Here is a 9,617-nt window from a genome sequence, read left to right on the forward strand (position 1 = left end):
CTACCCCGATATTCAACAAGTAGAACGAAATATCAAGAACATGTGAAGGAATCTCTTTCAAATTTTGGTGATAAATTGGATGAATGGGTGAATAGTACACCTCAACTGCTTGAGACATTGCCACTTAGGGGTGTTGTGTGGTATGTGACCCTACCCAGTTATCATCTACATCGTGGTCACATATTTGATGAAAACAATTGGCTCATTCAATTAGAAGGACGGGATGGTGTAGTACAAGAAGAAGTTGTGTTTATTAGCAAACTACTTGTCGTGGTTCATCAAGATTTATGGAAAGAGAAGTATCATTCTCAAGAATATTGAGCAATAAAGCTGAAGAAAATCCTGATTTTGTCAATTGGAACAGAGTCAAGTTACGACATTGTGAGGGGGCATCTTTTAGTGGGAATGGTCAAAATTAGGTTGCACGACTCAATTTTCGAGGAAAACAGATTTGGTTAGCTGCTATGGAAGATTTAAAGGGAACGAAGAATGCTAACTAGGCTTTTCTTTCCAGATGCTCTGCTGGGGGTCTAGCATCCATACTACACTATGATGAGTTTTGGGACTTCTTTCCAAAAATTAAGAAAGTGAAATGTCTAAGTGATGCTGGATTGTTCCTCAATGCAGTTGATGTGTCTGGAGGGTGCACTTTAAGGAATATGTTTGGAGGTGTGGTTAACTTACATGAAATTGAAAAGAATCTTCCAAATACTTGCATCAACCACATGGATCCAACTTTGTGCTTCTTCCCTCAGAATTTGATTGTGAATGTTAAGACTGTACAATTTGGGAGAATATCTAATAATGAAATAATCGTTAAACACTAACCTCTGACCATCGTTGATCAAGTATTCACAAGAATTGATTGTTTTTAGATTGTGAGCCCTCACATATTTCTATATGGAGAGTATTGGGTAGAGGTTTTTAGCCTATCTTCATTTACGTTAATGAATGTGACGGATGGAGAATCACAGGCCTTTATATATAAATAGGCAAGACCATTTTTCATTGTTTTCTAAGTGTTGCATCCTTCCATCAAGAAATGTAACTGTTAGATTTAAATGAGCATTGTCTTCATTTTAATTACCCAAAGTTTTTAATATAAATATAAAACTAATTTAAAATAAATACATAAATATAATAGATTGAAAGAGTGTGGCACGCAAGCCACCTTTAAGTCTCTCCCAAGGAGACGTGTTCTTTCATTCTCCCACTTGGCTTACGTGACAATCATTTAAAATCATCTGGGTAACCAAAACCAAATATGGCCACAAATAAAACTAGTCAAACAATAACTTTTAGAAGAAAGATATAATACATGAATCATGGCAATTATGTTATTATATTAACATTTCCTTTAATGTATTACACTGTATTAGTCTCTCTCAATCAATTTCCATATGTGATATATCTCTTTATGAATGACTTCCTATAAGTCATTTTGGGTCTATACATTATAGAATAGGAGTAAATACTTCATGTGCACAAATAAAAATATTATTATTGACAACAACAAGTACTGTATTAATTATAATTAAATCAAATATAAAATAAGCTCATTAATCTCATGCTCAAAAACATTTTTATTGAGAGCCCTTTTGTCTTGGGATCTGTAATCATAAAAGATGTACTTGTATGCTCTATTGAGACTTCTTGTTCCTTAACTCGCTCTATCTGACAGCAAGATATTTTATGTCAATATGTTTACTTTTGCTCCCACTCCTGTTATTCTTAAAAAAGAAAATTACTGCCAAATTATCACAGTAAATTTTTAATGGCTTAGATATCGAATCCACAATTTGAAGTCCTATGATAAAACTCCTAAACCATTTTGCCTGTGAAGTTGCTTTAAAGCATGCTATAAACTCTGCCTCCATAGTAGATGATGCAATGATTGTCTGTTTGGTGCTTTTCCATGATATGGTACCTCCTGCTAACATGAAGACATACCCTGAAGTGGACTTTTTGAAGTCTTGACAACCCACAAAATCTAAGTCTGAATATCCAACCAGTTTCAGACAATCAACATGCTTATAAATAAGCATATGATTCTTGGTTCCTTGTAAATATCTCATAACCTTTTTAGTAGCCTTCCAATGTTCTATTCTAGGATTGCTTTAGTATCTTCCCAACATTCCCACAGCATATGCAATATCAAGTCTTATACAAACTTGTGCATGCAAAAACTACCAACAGCAGATGCATATGAAATGCTTTATACTTCTTTCTTTTCCAAAGCATTTTTCAAAGATTGACTTAAATTGAATTTATCACCCTTTAATATGGTTGCTACATTGGGTGTACATTCATTCATTCTAAATTTTTCCAACAGCTTTTCAATGTAGGCTTTATGAGAAAGTCCTAAAATTCTTTAAACCTGTCTCGGTAAATCTCTATGCTTAAAACATAAAAAGATTCACCTAAATTCTTCATTTCAAAGCTTTGGAATAGGAATTTTTTGGTGTCATGTAGTATACCCAAATCATTAGTTACAAGCAAAATATCATCAACATATATGACTAAGAAAATAAATTTACTTTCATTAAATTTATGGTATATGCAGTTATCCATGATGTTCTCTATAAAACCAAATGAAGTAATAACATCATGAAACTTCAAATACCATTGACGGGATGCTTGTTTTAGTCCATAAATTGATTTCTTTAACTTGCAAACTAAATGACCACCTTTATAGAATCAAACCCTTCAGGTTGCTTCATGTATACCTCTTATTCAATAGTCCCATTTAAAAAAGTTGTTTGCACATCCATTTGATATAACTCTAAATCAAAGTGAGCTGCCAATGCCATGATCACTCTAAATGAATCCTTTTTAGAAACTGGAGAGACAGTATCATGATAGTCAATACCTTCTCTTTGTACAAATCCTTTAGCTACAAGTCTAGCTTTATATCTATAGATATTACCATTTGAGTATTTCTTGGTTTTACAAACCCTTTTACAACCAATGGCTTTAACTCCTTTAGGTAACTCAACAATTTCCCAAACTTGATTTTTAGCCATGGATTCAATTTCTTCTATCCTAGCATCATGTCAAAATTTTGAATTTTCTCCACTCATGGCATGCGAAAATGAGATGGGATCATCTTTAGTTCGCACATCAAAGTCGGACTCTAGTAGGTACACATAATAATCATAAAAAATAGAAGGCTTCCTTGTTCTAGAGGATCTTCTTAATTCTACATTTTCATCCATTATATGGATGTTGCAATATAGAGTCAAAGTTGGTATGTTCCTCATGAGGTGATGGTGGTTCTTGAATTGATTGATCTTCAAGAATATTAGATTGATTTTCTTAAATGACAATCATTTCATTTCCATTCACAAATTTAGTATCTAAATTCCATGTTTCTTCCCTCTCTATCTTTCGAAGAACATTACTCCCACTTATTTCAAAACCCTTTAATAAATTTTACATTTCTGATTTCCACAATTCTAGGTGTATGTGAGGAACAATAAAATCTATAGCCCTTAGAATTTTCTGCATAGCCAATGAATAACCATTGACTTCCTTGAATCCAATTTCTTTAGTTGTGGATTATAGACCCTAACTTCATCTTAACAACCCCATATGCGCATATGCCTTAAACTAGGTTTCCATCATTTCCAGAATTCAAATGGTGTTTTGGGAACAACCTTAGATGGAACCCTATTTAAGATATACACTACAGTTTTTAAAGCCTCACTCTACAAATATAGAGGAAGATTACAATTACTGAGCATACTTCTTATAATTTTCATAAGGTTATGGTTTCGCCTTTCGGCAACACCATTTTGGTGAGGTGGACCCGGCATTGTATACCAACCAATAATGCATTCTTCCTTCAGAAAATTTGCAAATGGACCCGGTCGTTGACTCTATATATCTACCATAATATTCTCCACCCCTGTCATATCTTATGATTTTTATGTTCTTTTTTAATTGTCTCTCTACTCCCTTTTTATATATTTTGAAAGCATCTAGTACTTCAGATCTATCGAAAAGGAGGTAAGGATACATAAACCTTAAATAGTCATTAATGAATGAATAAAATATCTCTGACCGTTCAAACAATGGATACTAAATGATCTACAAATGTCAGTGTGTATGATCCCAAGAATTTCCTCACTCCTCTTGGCACCTTTACTTGTTTTGTTAGTTTGCTTACCCTTTATGCAATCCACACAAGTACCAAAATCTAATAAGTCTAAAGTGTTTAGGACTTCATCATTTACTAATTTTTTAATTCTCTCTATGGAGATATGTCTCAATCTCCTATGCCATAATATAGAGGAGGACTCATCAACAATATTAATAGACTATTTTTAAAAACAGAATCTCAATTTAATTTATACAAACCATTAATCAAGGTCTCATAGTCTACAAATGTGGAGTTTTTAAATACATAACACAAAAATAAATTTAAATCCTAAAGGTACTAATCTAGATATAGAGATCAAGTTTCTAGAAAATGAAATTACATAAAATGTGTTTTCAAGATCCAAAATATAACCATTATTTAAAATAAGTCTAAAAGTTCCTAAAGCCTTGACTTGCGAACGTATCCCATTTCCTGAGTAGATATCTTGGTCACTTCTCATCGGTTTCCTTAGGTTGAGAAACCCTTGCATGATATTGACAATATGAATTGAGATACTCGAATCAATCCACCATGTATTATGATGAGTATGAAGAGAGTTGTAGGAAATCTTAAATGGTCTATATTCTGTATGAAGAGAGTTGAGTATAAAATGGACAATGAATGACTCTGAGTCTCAATCTCCAAAGACTTTAGTTGAGCTACAATATCCCTCATTTCCATTATGTGCTCACGCACGCTTCTGGATTTGCCATGCTTCATAACTGATAATTTGTTTATTAAGGTGCTAGCCAATGCCTTATCAGAAACAAATTACTCTTCAAGCCTTTATGTAGTCTTTGACTTTATCACACTCTGGGATTGAACCTATAATGCTCTTACTCACATGTGACTTCATGAGCATTAGATTTAATCGGTTAGACCGCTCCCACCTTTCATAAGTATTTTTATCTACCAATGAACTTGATTCAATGGGTATACGTGGTTCATCCACACGGAGTGACAAATCCAAATCCATGCAACCTGAGGTTAAAAGAACATTTTCTTTCCAGTCTAAAAACTTATTCCTATTCAGAATTGGAATATTTGAAGATTCACTATTTAAATAGAAGACATAGTAACTGCAATAAAATAACCAAGAACATATGTCACTGCTTTGAATCAAACAATAACTATAGTTTGAATTGACCAATATTTAATTCAAAAAATAAATTTAAATCTCCATATGGATAAAGATTGCAATATAAATAAGATTTGGTTATATTTTTCAATTCGTTATAGTAAGACTAGTGTTTTACAAATATTTAGGAAAAACGAGATCCCGCACTTATGGGTATAGGAAATCACTTTTCCCTAAAATCATTTCCCACTATCTTATTCTAATTAAATCATTATTTTTCATAATAATTACCTCCCTATAGGGCCAAGTAATTACTATAATGATTTAATTGCAATATAAATTGCCATTATAAAATCATACAATCAAATATATTAAAATACTATTATGTTTTAAGATGTTGTAGCCATTCTGAATACACAATAATATTTATACTCTAATATGACTTTTTTTAATAAATAAAATCATCACAATATACTCATCTATAATGATAATTACATCATCAAATAATAAATAAATGAAAAAAATCTCAAAATGATTCAAAATATATCCTCACCTAGTTTTTTTTTTTTTTTTTAATAATTAAACGGTAAGCCTTCAATATTTATCACATAGATAATCATAAAAATTGCAACGTCTTACAAGTGATAAAAGTCATCATAAAACATGGGTTAATGTTTATCACTGCAAGCCCACACGGCTTGAGAGACACAAATTGAAAAGCCACCATTTCATGCTATTTAAAGAAAAAACATTTCACGAGGAAAAGCAGCCTCTGGAAAAAGCATCGTTTCATGACATCTGAGATTTATGGTACGTTTGAAATGGTGAGATTGAATGAGTTGAAATGATGATGTTATGTCATATGTTTCAATTTTCAAAGGTAATCATTAAAAAAATTATAATAATTAGATTAAATGAGTTGAGATGATGTTACATTATGTGTTTCAACTTTCAAAGGCAATGATTCGAAATCCCACCCTCTCATAATTTATTTATTTTATTTTATATTCATCCGTAACCTCACGACTCTGTAATTCAATTCCTATCCTAATATCTTGGATCAAAAGGAAAAAAATTTCGTTTTCTTCATGATAGGGGTGTTTATCCTTATCCAGATTTTAAAAACTGGGTGAATAATCGGATTCAATCCGGATATCCGGATTATTTGTTTCTTTTTTTGATAAAAACCGGATCTGGGTTATAATCGGATTCAATCCGGATTTTGTAATATTTATTTTTAAAAAAACTTTATAACTTTAAAAAAAATTATAGCACTTTAAAAAAAAAATCTGATATCATCTTCAAATTGCTTAGATTTTTTTTCAATAAATTGATTTAAACACTTTTAAAAAAAAATTTAAAAAAATAAATTGAAGAACAAAATTAAAAAAAAATACAAAATAGGTAATATTGTTGTTACATTACAATGAAAAACATAAATTTACTAAGAAAAAAATTAAATAATAATACATCACAACTAATTAAATTTAAACAATGTCACTACTCTTAGTCGGAAAAAAAAAATGTATAATCCGATTATGGATAACCGGGTTATAAAACCGGATCTATAACTGGATCTGGGTTTTTTTCAGACACCCAGGTGTAATCCGGACGGATAACTGTCCGGATTTCAAATTTCCATACTGAATTAGAAAAAAAATCTAGTTCGGATGAACACCCCTACTTCATGAGGATCTCAAATCAACAAAACTCTTAATCTATGAGTTTAAAAATATATGGGCACTCAAAATAATAGATCAAATGTTAAATGTAAACTCATTTAAAAAGTTTGAATGTAAACCCAAAACGTAAACACACTCTTTAACGATCAACAAATTCACAAAAGTTTTTGATTTACAAAGTCGAAACATTTCAAATTAAAGGAATATAAACTTAAATTGAAACAAACAATGATGAATAAAAATCTTTTGGAAAACGAATATGAACTCTAACATGCATTTTGATCTGTGTTTTTCCGCAGATGCCCAAACTTGTATTTTTTAAATCACATAAACAAACTCTAACAACAACTCACAGATCGAAATAAACACAGATGTCCAAACAAGTATTTCAACAAAAAATCCATAGAACAATCAAAATCTATAGTAAAAAATGTGGCACAAGATTTGGCTCTATACCACTACTGTATGATTTGGAAGAATATCTAATAATAAAATGATAGTTAGAATACTAACCTTTGGCCATTGTTAATCAAGTATTTGCAGGAACTAATTGTTTCTGGATTGTGAACCCTCACATATTTCTATATGGAGAGTACTGGGTAGGAGTTTTCAGCCTATTTTTATTTACAATAATGAATATGACTGATAGAGAATCACAAGTATTTATATATGAACAGGCCAAGACCCTTATCCATTGTTTTAGAAGTGTTGCAGTTTTCTTCCATCAAGAAATATAACTGTTAAGTTTTAAATGAGCAGTGTCTTTATTATAATTATCTAAAATTTTTAATATAAATATAAAATTATTAAAATAAATAAATAAATATAGTATATTGAAAGAGTGTGGCGCGTAAGTCACTTTAAGTCTCCAACAAGGAGACGTGTTCTTTCAAAAGACACCATTGTTTATTCTTAATGCAGCCTATGATTCATGGCAGCTCCAAGCTAGTTTAGCTCCACGATCAGCTGATCCTCATGGCCATTGGAATGACTGCACATTAAACCATCTGCTTTGTAATTCAACACATATCCAGTCTCTCCAAGACTTTAGAAATCAGATGCTCGATGCCATTAGAGATTTCTCGAGTTCCAGTCAAAATGGATTAATATTCCTAAATTCCTGTTTTGCCCATTGCTAGTCTGAGAGGCAGGACACATGGTTCGCTAATGATTCTCTAATCACAAATGAGGGGATTAAAGAGTCAGTTGGAGACTGGTATTTCGATCGAGGGGAGGAAGAGGGGGGTGAAATTGTCTGTGGGGGTGTAGTTCCAAAACATTACAAGGGCAATCTCACATGTGTTCCAGTGACACACAAGGGCTATTGGCAGTTTGACATGGGTAATGTTCTTATCGATGATAAACCAACAGGATATTTTGCTGGTGGTTGTTCAGCTATTGCAGATTTTGGCACTCCCCTGCTAGCAGTTGTAGTTGTATATACTGAAGCTTGCACGCTGGCATGTACATATTTGGTTGAAAAAAATATACTTGTTTTTTACCCCCGTGGTTGGACATTTGATGTCAGTATCCTGACAATAGATAATGGTTTTTCAGTTTCTATACTCTTCTCTTGGAGGTGTGTGACAATAGCAGCAGTGCTATAAAACCTTGAAGGTTCCTTAAGGGGGGGAGAGTTATGACCCTCAATGGAAGTGAAGACAGAGAAGAGAGAGGGAGGGTTCAGTCGAGCAAGGTAGAAAGAGTGAAGTGGATCTGTCACCGTTTGACTTGAAGGCTTGTCAATGAGACGCAGCGTTTTGGGTCCCGAACGTTTTGCATTTTATTTCATTGTAATAGTTAAATTCTTGTAGCAGGCTATTACTTTCCACACGTTGCTTTCGTATTTGTTCTGTTGGTTACCCCTGCGAGGGAATATGAGGTAGGAAGGTCCGAGAGAGAGATTATTCTGGAATGTATTGGTCTGAATGAATGGATGAATTGGGAGCCTCGAACTTCCCAAGGCGTAGCCAATTTTATTGAAAGTCCATCTTCTACAATTTATCTCTATTGCTATTTCTACCTTGTTCGTAATTTCCATTTATGTGTTCTTCATCGTTACCCCTCATAACACAGGATTATGGTGGTTGGCAACATGCATGAAGGGGAGAGGTGGTGGACATTGGAGAGGGTGGTTCCTGGACATGTCTGCCAGTGGCCTTGGGAAAGAAATCGTGAAGGCTGAGCGGGCAGTGGCCTTGTGGTGATTTTCTGTAGAGGGACGTATGGGTTGGTTGGCACCAAGCGGGATAGTGGGTGTTTGGTTTTCTAGTAGGGTCTTCAAGGCACGGTGCAGGTCCATACCTTGGTGTAGTGAGGCCGTGGGCACGCCGGGGAAGTGGCCGTAGCTTTCGAGAACCGACTGACAGCGTGGTTGGTTCTTCGCGGTTTGATCTGGAATTGTGGGGGCTTGCGGCTTGGCAACATGAAGGGTTGGACGGTGGCTTGCTGTAAGTTGGGGTTTGGGTAGACCTGGTTGGCTGTTTTCATGGGAGGGGCGTGAAGAAAGACAAGGCCGTGGGCCGTTAGTTTGCTGGAGAAAAAGAACGTGCGACGGCTACCCTAGGGACTTTAAGGAAGAAGATTATTTACGTGCATGTGTATTAAATTACACACAAAAAGCAATCATGTTTAAAAATTTTAATGCAGATTATAGAATTGTAACCCGTTTGAAATTGAACACGTTTATGGGCTTGGAGTTCATAAATAAATTGGG

General features: G+C 33.7%; 1 pseudogene; it reads left to right on the forward strand.

Moving 5' to 3' along the window:
* The first annotated feature begins 272 nt into the window (after positions 1-272).
* Positions 273-9,086, forward strand: LOC122278559 (annotated as a pseudogene).
* The last annotated feature ends 531 nt before the right edge of the window (positions 9,087-9,617 follow it).

Source organism: Carya illinoinensis, chromosome 10 (assembly GCF_018687715.1).
Source record: "Carya illinoinensis cultivar Pawnee chromosome 10, C.illinoinensisPawnee_v1, whole genome shotgun sequence".
Lineage (NCBI taxonomy): Eukaryota > Viridiplantae > Streptophyta > Magnoliopsida > Fagales > Juglandaceae > Carya > Carya illinoinensis.